At 41.0% G+C, this 14578-nt stretch overlaps 1 protein-coding gene and 1 long non-coding RNA gene across 3 annotated transcripts in view; one reads left to right on the plus strand and one right to left on the minus strand.

Annotated features, from left to right (window-relative positions):
• The window catches only part of LOC149195879 (phospholipase D gamma 1-like), a 290017-nt gene that overhangs the window by 107461 nt on the left and 167978 nt on the right, over positions 1-14578 (minus strand). The window lies entirely within an intron of this gene.
• LOC149195880 (uncharacterized) lies at positions 6017-6380 on the plus strand. Its single transcript, XR_016254623.1, has 2 exons — positions 6017-6259; positions 6311-6380. It is a non-coding gene; the product is annotated as an uncharacterized LOC149195880 (long non-coding RNA).

Genomic DNA, 14578 nt, shown 5'->3' on the forward strand with positions numbered 1-14578 from the left:
TGAACTATTGAACTATAAGAAGAAGATTTGATCAAAGGGTTTCCCCACATTGGGGTTTTTCCCTGGCATCTGCCAAATCTAGGGTCCTCTTGTCTTCTGCTTATGTTTTTATGTTCTATCTGCATTTATTGTCAGTGTGATTAATGGTTAATGTGATTGCTACTGGAAATTATTGGAAATTGTCATCGGGCTACTCAAGGAACATTGAAGTAAATTGTGCTAAGCATAGAACATACCATTGTTACCTAAAATTAACATGGTTTCAGAGAACAGGTGAAGACAAAGCCCAAGCAAGAGTGAGAAAAAGAAACCACTAAGGGAAGTTGTTGGATAAGAACTTGGAACTAGTCTCAATGACGATTACATCTTACTTCAAATCTAAGGACAAGCTTAAGGACAAATCCAACTATCATGCATGGAAGATGTCTCTAGATTTTACTTTGGAAGAAAATGATGCTATGGACTATGTCAAAGGAAGAGTGGTGGAGCCTCCTTCAAGTGCACCCACTACTACAAAAACGAAGTACAAGAAAGGTGAGGTCAAAGCTAAGAAAATTATTGTTGATTCTATTCACAAACCTTTGGTTGCCTATATTTCTGATTTGGAAACATCTAAGGAGATGTATGACAAGCTGGTTGGGATGTTCAAAGTAAATAATGCAAATCAAGTTCTCTTTCTCAAGAACAAGTTGAAAGACATCAAGATGGATAGAGGAGAATCCATTCAATCCTACTTCATGAGGATTACTGAAATCAAGAATGATCTCCTATCTATTGGAGAAGTTGTTGGTGACAAGGAGCTCACTCTTATTGCACTTGGAGGCCTTACAAGAGAATGGAATGTGTTTAACATTACCATCCTCAACAATGACAGGATTCCTGGATTTGATGAATTATTGGCTAGATGCGCTCAAGAAGAAATAAGGATGATTGAAAGAGACAAGCCCTCAAATGGAAATAATCCTACTACCTTCTCCGCTCATGCTAAAAGGAAGAACAACATTGGTCCAAGAAGACGAAGTCAAGGGTTCCAACGGGATTCAAAGAAGGAAGAAAAGGAAGATGCTTCAATTACAACAGGTTTGGCCACTTTGCTAAAGAGTGTCCTCACAAGAAGGATACTCCAAGGGATGATGACAAAAATAACCACAACAACTACAAAGGCAATGGCAATCAAAGGAACAACGGGTTCAACAACAAAGGAAAGAGGAATGCTCCTGCTGCTCGATATGGAAATGGTCGTCCTCCCAAGAAATCGAGGAACTCCAGGTATGAAGTAACTAATGTTGTAGATAAGCAAAAATAATTTTATCTTATTTTTGTCCTCACCACTGCCTCTCCTCTGGATACATTGGATCATTGGTTGATTGATAGTGGTGCCTCAAGGCACTTCACTGGGTACAAGGAGGCCCATTCAAAACTTCGTTGAAAAGAAGACGAATATGGAGATCATACTTGGGGATAATGCCACTTATCCCATGAAATACTGTCACTCTTCACTTAAATCAATTTCAAACCAGTGAAGCACCACCCTTATTAAACCCGAGGGTAAGAACGGGTCAAAAGGGAGGACGGGTGACCCTCATTAAACCCGCATTCTTTACCCTTACTCGGCGGGTTTTGTACAAGACCCGTTTACCCTCATTAGACCCGCGGGTAGCCTATAAGACTCCCATTGGACCCCTATAAGACCCTTCGAGCAGCAAAACCCCCAAACTGTCCAAAAATTCATTTTTTTTTTTCTAATTTACTTTTTATTTTTTGGAAATGAGGTGGAGGAAAAGGGAAATTGGAGGGAAAAAAACTTTATAAGCACCTCTCTCCCTTCTATTTCTCATTCACTTGTCATTTGAGTGTTTGGCTAATTTGTGTGAGTGTTGAAACTTGAGAGTGAAGCTAAAGGAGCGTGAAGGAGCTATTGGAGGAGGCTAAAGGAGGCTAAAGGAGGCTTCATCGGATCAGACTAAGCTTTAGGTAGGATTCATGAACCTAGTTAGAATGTTTTCCATGTGTGTGTGTATATATATATATATATTTATGTTTGCAATTCTATTTTTTTTTACTGGGAATGCCTGTGGGTGAGAAACTCAGCCACACAGGGCCGCTGTGTGACTGAGTTTCTCAGCCACACAACCAAAAAAATTGCAAATTAAAAAAAATATTCAAAACCAAAAAAAAAATCAATTTATTTTTTTTTCTTCCAGATTTTGTTACCATGCCACCAAAGGGTTTCAGACAGTCTCGTGATTCGACATGGGCACATGGTCAATGAATCATTCTTGATATTGCCCACAATATCAAGTGCAATTATTGTAATGCCACAATGTATGTAGGCACAAACACGCTGAAATACCACCTAGCCAGAATTCCTAGGCATGGTGTGGGATGTTGTCAAAGTTGCCCTGATGAAGTCACTATTGAAATGGTAGCTACTTTGGAAGCCATTAAAGAAGCAAGTTCTAAGAGGGCAAGAAGGAAGGATGAGATTGTTGGGACAGGTAGATCTTCATCTCAGAGTGAAACACAATTTCAAAGTCCAGATATTGGTAACTCCTCTTCAACCACTATGGCAAACAAGAGTACAACCTCTTCTTTCTTCAGTCCTCGTACAACTCCAATATCTCAACCAACCTTGGACAATTTCAATAATAAGAAGAGGAAGGAGGCAGATATGGCAGTGAGGAGGTTTTGGTACCATAATAGTCTTTCATTCAACTATGCAAAGTCTTATTTTTATCAGCCCATGGTGGATTCCTTTGCATGTGTTGGCCCTGGAGACAAAGCCCCAACTTATAATGCACTTAGGGGGAAAGAGCTAGATGAGAAGCTTGAGTGTGTCAAGGAACAATTGGGGAGCATTAAAAGCTCATGGAAATTTACAGGTTATACACTTATGTCTGATGGGTGGACAGATCAGAGGGGTAGAACAATACTAAATTTTGTTTTAGCTTGCCCTAAAGGAACCATGTTCCTAAAATCCATTGTTGCAAATGTAAAAGATGCACATTTGATTTTTTCATTGTTGGCTGATGTGGTGGAGGAAGTTGGGGTTGCAAATGTTGTCCAAGTAATCACGGACAATGCAGCAAATTATGTGGCAGCTGGAAGGTTGCTTTGTGCCAAATATCCCACCATTTTTTGGACTACATGTGCTACCCATTGCATAGACTTGATGCTAGAGAACATTGGGAAGTTGGAGTGGGTGCAAGACATTGTGCAAGAATGCAAGCATACTACCAAGTATATTTATAATCATGCTTGGGTGTTGAACCTTATGAGGGAATTCACACGGGGTGAGCTTGGTCGCCTAGCTGTCACACGATTTGCTACAAAATTTCTTTCCTTCCAAAGTCTTTTGTATGAGTACCAAGCTTTGAGAAGAATGTTTTGTAGCCAGCAATGGGTATTTTGGAAAGATAGCACAAAACCGGAAGCAATGTCTGTGAAAACATCTGTCTTTGCTGATAGTTTGTGGGACAAAGTGACTGAGATTGTCAGCTTCACTGAGCCCCTCGTGAAAGTCTTAAGATTGATGGATGGAGAGAAACCTGCAATAGGATATATTTATGAGGGCATGGACAGGGCCAAAGAGACCATCAAGACTTTTTATAAGGGAAATGAATCTAAATATCTCCCTATATGGAAAATTATTGATTCCAGGTGGGACAGGCAACTACATTCACCATTGCATGCAACAAGAGCATATCTCAATCTGAGTTTATTCTATAATGAGGGATCTAGCATTCAATGAGATCACGAGGTGATGAGAGGTGTCATGATATGCATTGAGAAGATGTTCCCGGATGTAGATATTCGGGACAAAATCAACTTACAACGAGATATGTACAAGGAAGCATCTGGCATGTTTGGATTCAGCTCAAGCCAACGTCTGAAGGACAAGAAAATGCCTTGTAAGTGCAAATTGTCAGAACTTAGCTTGTGATTTTGCTAGTTCTCTTTTATATTTTTGGCATTGCAAACTAATAATCTTTGTTGTTATTTTTTTACATCTCATTAGTGGATAGATTGTGGCACTGAGGCACCACAATTACAAGAATTCGCCATCATAGTTCTGAGTCAACCCTGCAGTGGTTCTTCTTGTGATCGTAATTGGTCAGTGTTTGTGCACATCCACTGTTAAACACACATGGACAGCAAGAGAGATATGAAAGATAAATCATGCAATTCCATTTTTATTAACAAATGATTTACATTTATAGTACAATATCTGACCGTTGGGTTCCACATCCCAAGGTCTCTTGGACTCCTTTTGCCCATTCGGCTTCCACACTAACCCATTTAGGATTAGGTGTCCAACATTCCCCCCCTTAATCCGAAGGGTTATGTATGAGTCCAAGAAGAGAGTTGTAATACAAAATGTGCAAATATGCATGGCAGCACTAGGCTAAATGTGCTCTATGAAATGTTGGTATAAAGGGCGGTGGTTTAAAGATGACCACCAACACTGGAACGCTTAGTGCAGTTCCCGGAACTCTTCCAAAACTGGCAAGAAACTGAAGTTTTCTGCTAGAGGAAGTGATCCTATTGTTTTAAAGAGGGAAACCTTCAACCATAAAAGGGAGGTCTCACCCCGCATAAAAGGTAAAACTTCAACCTGAAAAGGGAAGTCTCAACCTGTGATGGTTTAAGGATGACCAACAACTCTGGAATGCTTAATGCAATTCCTGGAACTCTTCCAAAACTGGCAAGAAGCTGGAGTCTTCTGCTAGAGGAAGTTTTCTCAAATGTGTTCCTGGAATTCTTCCAAAACTGGCAAGAAGCTGAAGTCTTCTGCTAGAGGAAGTGTCCCAGATTGCCAATTGAAGGCATGTTCACGGGCATCTTAGTCTCTGGCTACAACTCTGAAACTGGTGTGGCAGGTTGTGGCTCAGGCTCGCTTGATGTGGCTTTGAAGCTTGTAGATGACCATCATTTCCCCCCCTGTTAGATACAAGGTGAGATGATGGAGGAAACTCAACTGCAAGACTGTTCAATATTCTGGAACAAGTTCTGACATGTGTTTGGAATATCTTCTTGGCTGTTGATGCCCATTGCCAAGAAGCAATCCATCCAAGATGAATCTTTGTTCTTGCAGGACGTTTATTTCTGAAGCATCTGTGTGAAGAATGACTGGTTTTATGACAGTGCTTACATGGATGAAGATCAAAACAGTGATCTTTCAAATGGCCAACTCGATCACAGTGTTGGCATTTCACGATCTGTTGTTGTTGTTGTTGTTGTTGCTGTGGAAGAGGGGCAGAATCTGGAACAGCTGAAGCTGAACTGTCATGAGGAGCAGGTGAACTGTCATGAATGAATCCAGCACTCTGAAATTGAATGGGCTTGGTGTAGTCTGGAATATGAAAGGACAAGTCCTTGTCATATCCAAGACCAGTTCTGTGCTTGTTGTGGACAAGCTGTTCCCAAGGTCTGATGATGGGCTTGGGAAGTGCAGACTGAGTTTCTGCATCTGCATGTACAATTGCTGCTTTATTGGGTACTGAATCTGAATGAACTTGAACAATATTGACTTGCTGTTTATGGGAGTCTGCTTCATTGTTCTGAACAGAAACAGGTTCAGAATGACTCCTTCGTTTTAATTCTTCTTGCTGTAGCTGTGATTCAAGCTGCAAAAAATCAATTTTCTCTTGTGCATATTGTAGACATGTTTGAATTTCTGAGAGAGAGCCTTTGCTGATTTGGAATGTTTCATGATTAGAGGAATATATCAGAGTTTTTAAGAACTCTAATATTTCAGTAATTCAAGGCATATTCTTCATTGTCAAAATTACACCCCTTTAAAACACTGATTACAACTATGACCCAATGAGTAAAAGTAACACCCACTCACAGTACAAAGACACAGAAAAATCCTTTGTAATTGTGTAGCAAACGAATCAAGGAACAAAAACTATAATGAGTTTTAAATACAGTTCCACAACTGGGGCAGCAGCAACTGCAACATTGGCAACTGAGAAGAGAAGCCAGCTGCCTCAAGCTGGATCTTCAAAGAGTCTTCTTGCCCAATTAAGAGATGTACAAAAGAGGCTCCTTGAGTTTATTAGAAAGAGGGTATCACTTCTAGAAAAAGCACTGAATGCTGAATACCATAAGGAGTCAATAATTGCAGAGCAGAAGGAATTTGAGTCTATCAATGAAGAACCTGAGCAAGAGGCTAGAGATGCACATGTACCAAGCCCTGTAAATCAACCACTGGCAGAAATTGGTAGCACTGCTTTTTCTGCTCTATCAGCTCTAGGTTGATATTTATGCGTTTCTGCTGAAAGTTGACCCAAAGTTTTGATTCCAGATCCAGAAGAGGTGTCAACACATGCTTTTGATAATGATTCAAATCGCCTGGAATTAGCTAGACTTTACAACGAGATGTGTAAGGTGATTAATGAAAATGAGCAAGAATCATTTCAAACATATACAGGAAATAAGTCAGCTGGGCTTCGTTTGAGGAGAAATCTTCGCCCCCTTGACAGCTTGTGCGAAGGAGTTTGGAAAATTCTCAAAGTCCAGTATAATTCCACAAAGTTCCGAATCCAACAGTTCTCAAAAACGAACAATAATACCCTAATCAACAATCTGAGTTTATCCTATAACTGCTTCAAAGACTTGCAAGAACCTTTCCGAAATCTGTCCCGAGAGAATGCTTCTGCCTGCGATTTGCTTCAGATACTCATCCCAATTTTTTTTTTTTTACCTCAGTCCAGTGAAAATCCCAATCTGTACAGGCCTAAACCAATCTTCCAAATTTCACTACAGGAGCTTCTCACAGATTTCGAGACTTAGGAACCCTTCCGCACTTATCTCAGTGTGTACTGGGTGACTGCGGGTGTGATACAAGTTGTGGCCGGACTTCCAAAAAGCCTCAGGAAATGATGCCAGCCTCAGAGTTACCTCGGCCTACAACATATCAATTTATCACTTGGAGAATCTGTGTATATTCAGCGAGATCAGGCGATGCAGTCTTTGCAAATGTCGAACGCGTGAATGCGGAGCTCTTCACTCTCACCTATGGAGCCATTGTGCGCCAGCAAGTATGTGGCCATTGTGGAGCCATTGTGGAGCCATTGTGAGCCTTGGGAACATAACGCTAGGAAGTATGTCTATATCTATGTATATATGGAAAACGGTGTTAGAAATATAACGCTACGAAATCCAGAAGTCATATATACAAATATTCAGCGGATCCATGGCTTCAGACGGCGATCATAAGAAGCAACAGCTCAGACTGTTTGGAGTGGATCTCACCCAACACTACACGAATTTCAGCCGCAACGACCGTAACGTGGTGCCGCAGTTAGTGGCTTCTGCTTCCAAGAACACAAGGACCGCTCAGGGCCCTAAAGGCCGTGTCTTTCGTTGTCGCTATTGCTCAAAAGTGTTCCACAGTTCTAAGGCACTGGGAGGACATCAGAATGCCCATATCAATGACCGAACTGCAAGCAAATCGAATCCAGTTCTCAATAACCCGCCAACTGACGGCTTTCAGTATCCTCCTGTCGTAGGGCAGCAGCCTAGTAATTCTTTATTTGCTTCCAGTGGCACAGTTTCTCACAATTTTGAGTTGCAGAGAGTGTACCTATCAAATTATAATCAGCGTCACTTTGAGCAGTCGCCTATCAAGTTGGCGTCCAACATTTTGTCGGCCAGAAATGACATCGAATTGGTATCGACCTCTTTATCTGCTGTGAAAGGGGCCAGAAACGAAGACTCTCAGAAGCACAATACAAGAAGGGCCAGAAATGACATCGAATTGGTGTCGACCTCTTTATCTTCTGTGAAAAGGGCCAGAAACCAAGAGTCTCAGCAGCACAATAGTTAAGTCACAGTCTTCAAACAAAAACCTCATACATCACCATGCAGGAGTTTCAACTCATTCTTTCAACACGTTCTCAACAATGACCGACGCGAAGATAACGACCAGGACGTTCCATATGCTTTGTTGTACAATGAGGAACTTCTTGATTCTTTCCGAGGAAATCAATAACAAATGAATAATTGTCGCTTAAACGTACAACAGAATTACAAGTAGCATTTGAACAGGCATGATAGAACCATGTACATACCCATCATCCTCATCTTCAGAGGAATCGACACAACCCCATTAGCACCAGCTGCTTCGATATCATTAGTTTGCCTCACAAACTGACCTCTAATCCGAGCAGGGACCGTTTCCTTTTTCTTTGTTTGAATTTATTTACAAATTGCATGGGACAGAGACCAGCGCTTATTCATGGCGAAAGAGAATCGACAACGCTGAGGAAATGTCAGGATTGACAGAGTTGGTAGGGAATTGCAGGGTAGAAAACCTAACGCATAAGAAACTGCCTTTCTCACCCCACCAGCAGCGAAACTACCGAGGACAGCGCTGACGAGGTTCCAGGGCCTGGAAAAGTCAGATAAATTGTTGTAAATACACTGGGCATATAAAAATAGCTCACGACGGTTTCTGAGCGCAAAGCTCAAATGGACAGAAACGTTGGTTTACAGGTCAGTACGCAGATCTTAGACCAATCACTCTGCAGGGAAAAATCGAGTATTAATTATCACGCATAGAAACGATGGGTCAGAGATGGCAACGCAGGTATTCACCTGCCGCTCTGAGCGTTTTCATGCCAGGCTGAGAATGGCAGCAAAATAATAAATGGCAGCACTGAAATGCACACAAATGCCACAAAACTAGTGGCTCACACAAGATTTGAGCAGGTCAGGAAGGTACCTGCTCTGATACCATGTTAAACACACATGGACAGCAAGAGAGATATGAAAGATAAATCATGCAATTCCATTTTTATTAACAAATGATTTACATTTATAGTACAATATCTGACCGTTGGGTTCCACATCCCAAGGTCTCTTGTACTCCTTTTGTCTATTCGGCTTCCACACTAACCCATTTAGGATTAGGTGTCCAACATCCACAGCAAAAAGAGAAACAGGTTGGAGCATGAGAGGTTGGAGAAGTTGGTTTTCATCTACTACAACCTTCGAATGCACAGAAAACAAGTGCAACCAAAGGATACAGATCCAATCTTATTGGATACTATTGATTTAGAGTTTGACTGGGTTATGGAGGAGGAGGCCCCTGATTTGAGTTGGCTTGATGAAGAGACTGAGGATCTCTCTAGTTTTCCATCTCAAATGGAGACTCCAAATACACCTGCCTCACAGTTGCTTCAACCTTCTAATGTTAGCACTAGCTCCACAAGGGCTTATTGTAGGCGTGGTCATCCATGAGTGATGAGACACAAGATTGTTATGAGACAATCATTTATCATTTATGACATGTATTTGAATTTTGAACTCGCTCACATTTTTTATTTTAATTATGGAATCATGAGTCCTTTTCTTATTCAGTATCTAAATATTTTGCTTACAAAAATTGAATATGTTATGTTGTACTTTTATAGATATGAGATGATGCTATGAATTATTGCATATATTGTGGTTTTTATAACTTATAAGGATTGTAATTGTCATTAGTTTCTTTTTTGTGCTTAAAATTTACCACATTTTAAGTTTTTTTTTTGTATTTTGACGAGTCTTATAAGGGTCATTCCCTAGTCTTATACGAGTAGACAAGTTGATGCCTCGCCGATTCTTATACGAGTATGAGTCGTGCAACATTGGTTCAAACCCTTCATTCACAAGAAGTGTTGTATGTGCCTGATCTGAAAAAGAACCTGGTCTCTATTTTTGCGAGGGAGGATAAGGCTTTCATTGTTCAAGGTGACATTCATTGATGGGAAGGTTCGTGTTTGGCAAAGGAACCCAAAAGATGCATTTACACTTGGATTTAGGGTTGAAGGTCTCTAGCAGGTTGGAGAAAGTTCGTTTGGAGCAATGACTTGCGATACTCCTCTCCAATCCGAATTATGGCACCAAAGGTTTGCTCACTTTCATTACAAAGCCTTACCTGATGTAAACAAGATGGTCATAGGTATGCCTGAATTCAACATAGAGAATGAAGGAGTTTTTCAGGGTTGTGCAGTTGGTAAACATACAAGGGGACCATTCCCCTCAAGTGAAAGTCAATCTACCGATATTCTTCAACTGGTGCATTCTGATCATCAGGTGTGTTGCCCGTAACATATTTGGCAGGATATTTGTACTAAGCAATTTTTGTGGATTATTTCTCTTGCAAAACATGGATCTATTTCTTGAAAAAGAAGGACGAAGTGTTCAAATGGTTTCACTATTTCAAAGCCTTGGTCGAGAATCAAACAAGGAAGAAGATCAAAATATTGAGGACCAATAATGGTACCGAATATGAGTCAAATGAATTCAATGACTATTGTAGAGAAGTTGGAATTAAGAGGGAGACCACTACTGCATATACTCCTGAGCAAAATGGTGTTGCTGAAAGGAAGAATCGAACTATCATAGAAGCCACCCATGCCATGCTTCATGACCAAGGCCTACCAAAGTTCTTATGGGGAGAAGCTTCCAACACCATTGTGTATGTTCAAAATAGATGCCCACATCAAGCATTGGACTTCAAGACACCCGAAGAAGTTTTCACTGGTAAGAAACCTGATGTTTCTCATTTTAGAATTTTTGGTTGTCCCGTATATTTTCATGTGCCGAAAGAGAAAAGAAACAAACTAGATGCATCTGGAAAGAAAGGAACATTTGTGGGCTACAATGAAACTTCGAAGGCATATAGAATCTATGTGTCTAGTCAAAGAGAAGTGTAAATAAGTCATGATGTCACTTTCGATGAAGATTCTGCCCTTGGGAAAGTCCGAGATATTCCTATCCCTAGGAAGGACAATGATGATGATGTAGGAAAGAAGGATGAATCTCCAATTGATGATCTGATGCCTAATGTTGAAGGTCCGATGGATCCCATTGATCCACCTAGTGAGCCCTCTATTTCAAGAAAAAGACCTTGTGGCTCAAAGATACTCTTGAAGATTCCGAGAGACATGTTGCACCAAGGGGGACATTTCATGAAAGCAAGAAGCCGAACAGGTACCAAGGGTACTTAGCTTCCATGAGTACCATAGTACAATCTAAGCCATGTACATTCGAAGAAGCTGTGAAGCACCAAGTTTGGAAGGATGCGATGAACGAGGAATATGAGTCGATCATGAAGAATGATGTCTGGGATGTGGTTCCTAGACCCAAGGACAAGTCAATGGTCACTTCAAAATGGCTTTACAAAATCAAACATGGAGCTGATGGGAGTGCTGAAAAGTTCAAGGCCAAGTTCGTTGCTCGAGGCTTCTCTCAAAAGGAAGGAGTGGACTATGATGAGATATTTTCACTGGTTGCCGATATACCACTATCCGTTTGATCATAGCCCTTGCTGCCTCTCAAGGATGGAGCCTACACCAAATGGATGTCAAAATTGTGTTCTTGCATGGCTTGCTTAAGGAGGAAGTCTATGTAGAACAACCTGAGGGGTTCGAAGTTCAAGATTGTAAGACACATGTATGCAGGTTGAAGAAAGCCCTCTATGGGTTGAAGCAAGCCCCCAAGGCTTGGTATGAGAGGATAGATAGCTATCTTATGAAGTTGGGTTTTACAAGGAGTGAAGCTGACCCGAACCTATACTTCAAGGTTGAAAAGGACAAGCCTCTCATTCTGGTCCTTTATGTGGATGATCTCTTTTTGACAGGTGATGACCCTCTCATTCATCAATGCAAGAGGGAGTTGGCTTCCAAATTCGAAATGAAGGACCTGGGACTAATGCATTACTTCCTAGGGCTGGAGGTCTGGAAAAAGGCAGGTGAGATTTTCCTTTCTCAAGGAAAATACATTGTGAAGCTACTTGAGAGATGTGGGATGGTGGACTGTAAGTTCATGTCTACTCCAATGGAACTCAACTTCAAGAAGCTATGTGGAAGTGTTGCTGGGTTCGGATTAGCGAACCCTTCCGAGTATCGTCAACTTGTGGGGGCCCTGATGTTCTTGGTAAACTCTCGTCCTAATATATGCTTTGTTGTGAACACGTTGAGTCAATTTATGGTCGAGCTTCATCACATTCATTGGATTGCTGCTAAGAATCTTTTGAGATATCTCTGGGGCACAATCCACAATGCACTGAGATACACTGTTGGGAATTTGAGGCTATATGGATATACAGATGTCGACTAGGCTGGTAGTGTGGTGGATCGTAAGAGCATGTCTAGGTGTTGCTTCTCTTTGGGTTCTATTTCAATATCTTGGATGAGCAGGAAGCAAAAATCGGTTGCTTTAAGCATTGCTGAGGCCAAAAACATTGCTATGAGTATGACCTGTTGTGAAGTTGTTTGGTTGAGGAAGCTCTTCAGTGAGCTATTTGAGCACATGCTGGATAAACATAAACGTTAATAATAATTGAAGATTAACTAATGATCTGAAAAGATTTAAAACTGCTAATTGCTAAGGAATATTGATTCACCCCCCCTCTCAGTTTTCCAACATTAGACACTCTGGGATTCTAACTACGTTTCTTTCTGACCCTATGAGGATGAAGGTCTAGTAGGAGATGTCACAAATTTGTTGCTTGCAGGTGGTGAGTCTGTAATTATGATGGCAGCCTGCTCTTCTATCTCTTTGTCCACGTCTGTCCTATGAGTTAATTTTGTCCTCTTCCTGTAACTGATCCTAAACTCTTTGACCCCACTCCCAATGGTCGATGATGATCCCTCTTCCATTTATATTTTGCTTGACTTCTCTTGAGGATTGGGAGTCTGCAGACTGGAAGTAGAAAAGAGTTGTTATTCAACTTCCTGCAAGGTGTTTTCTGTCCATTCCAATTGATTTGCATACTTCTCTATTTCAGGCCTTGAAGTATGGATGTAAGGAGTACTTTTATTCTCTACTCTAAGCTTTGAAATAATGCCACAAGGGTCATAAGACCATGTAAAAATCAGATTGAACTTCATTTCTTTAAGCATCTTGTCTGCTTCTTCACCTGTTGTCCTGGTATTACACACAAATGGGCCCACCTGTGTCTTTATTCGAAACTGTGATTTCTTCTTGGCCACTACAAAATGAATATCATCAGAATTCAACATCTGTCTAATATACTCCAGGGCAAAAATCCTCATGGGGAGGTATTTAGGGAGTTTGTATGGTGCCAATTCGCAACCATAAACTCTGATTTCTGTGTAGTTTTGGTATAAATACCAATCCCCAGTCTTTGCCTAATCTGTTAGATGCAAAATTCTCTTGATTTCTTCACTGATTCTGGGCTGTATTGAACTGTTAAGGATGTTCATGGCTGGGTGAACAAAATCCTCAATAAACTACTTATAAGAGAACTCCTGCTACTCTTTCATGACCAATGAGGTCCAAAAGATCACTGACTGCTGATTTCCTGCATCATCAAGCTTCTACATTGCAAAATTGAACTTATCTGCCTAATAGTAAAGGAACATATAGATTAAAATGGACGTGTAATTAAACACCTGTTCTGTGGGAAACTTTATAAACTACTCATGAACGCTGTCAACCAAGAATTGATTGAAATTGAACACAATGGGAGGCTTACTGTCTGTGGAAAATATGGAGAGAAAACCTAAAATGGGCTCATCTACCCACTAATCAGAATAATAACCCAAAATATAGAAAATCATGGATATAATTTGTTTGGCTTGATCAAGGAAGATGGAGGAAGGATATGGAGGATTCTTCTTGGGTAACTGGGCATTCTCAGGCAAGAATATCTCAAAGATTCTAGCTCTGGTGGCGAAATCCAACTTTTGATAAAGCTGGGTGAGGGCTTCTAAGGAGAAAGGAGTACTATTTTCCACAAAGGGAGCTAGCATTATTTGGTCTATGGACTGGGTAGTTATAGTAAAGAGGATGTCACCTGATGGGGCCATGATAGCTCTTTGGGCAGGGACATAACATGCCTGACACTTTCTGGTAAATTCAGGGGCTTGGAATGTCAGAGGGAAGATGTAATGGGGAAGATTGGACTCCCAGAGCCCAATTTCATCAGTTTTATCTACATGTTTGTCTTCCAACCAACAGTATAATTCTAGAAAGTCATAGTCACATTGGGTTTCATTAATCCTGTAATCCATGTCGGCTAAAGGGATGTGATCTAGATCTATAGAGGGGCGGATTAACGGGTTAACATGCTTATCTTGAGTTTTGGTCTTTGGAGGCATGATTGTTTCAGTGAAAGTAATCAATAAGAGAAATCGACAGAAAGCTTACCAGGGAAACAGTTGGGGTGACGAACTGTCAGGGGAAGGGAACAGAAGACTGTCAATTTTTGTCTTGGTCTGGTCGTGCGAATACTGTGAAGACAGTCCCTGTGAAAAGGCTGCCAATTGCAGAGAATAAGTCAGTAAAAATGGAGGAGAGCGATAGGATGAGTAGTAAAAGGAAGGGGAGTGAAGGCTTCAAAAGTTTTTTAAACGTTGTGAAAGTCCCATTGAAAAGGGCACGAGACCGTTAATTTCGAAGGTTACCCAAGAGGTATGAAATGTAATGATGAACGGTCGTTTTTCTAGGAGTGCATTCAATTGGGTAACGGCTAGGCGACGTGGCGGGAGGTGAGTGGCGGAGGAATCACGGTGAGGACACGATAAAGAGGGGGGAAAGGATAGACGATTTCGGAGGG

Source organism: Pinus tabuliformis, chromosome 2_2 (assembly GCF_031772625.1).
Source record: "Pinus tabuliformis cultivar Carrire ecotype Pingquan chromosome 2_2, CPIR1, whole genome shotgun sequence".
Classification (NCBI taxonomy): Eukaryota; Viridiplantae; Streptophyta; class Pinopsida; order Pinales; family Pinaceae; genus Pinus; species Pinus tabuliformis.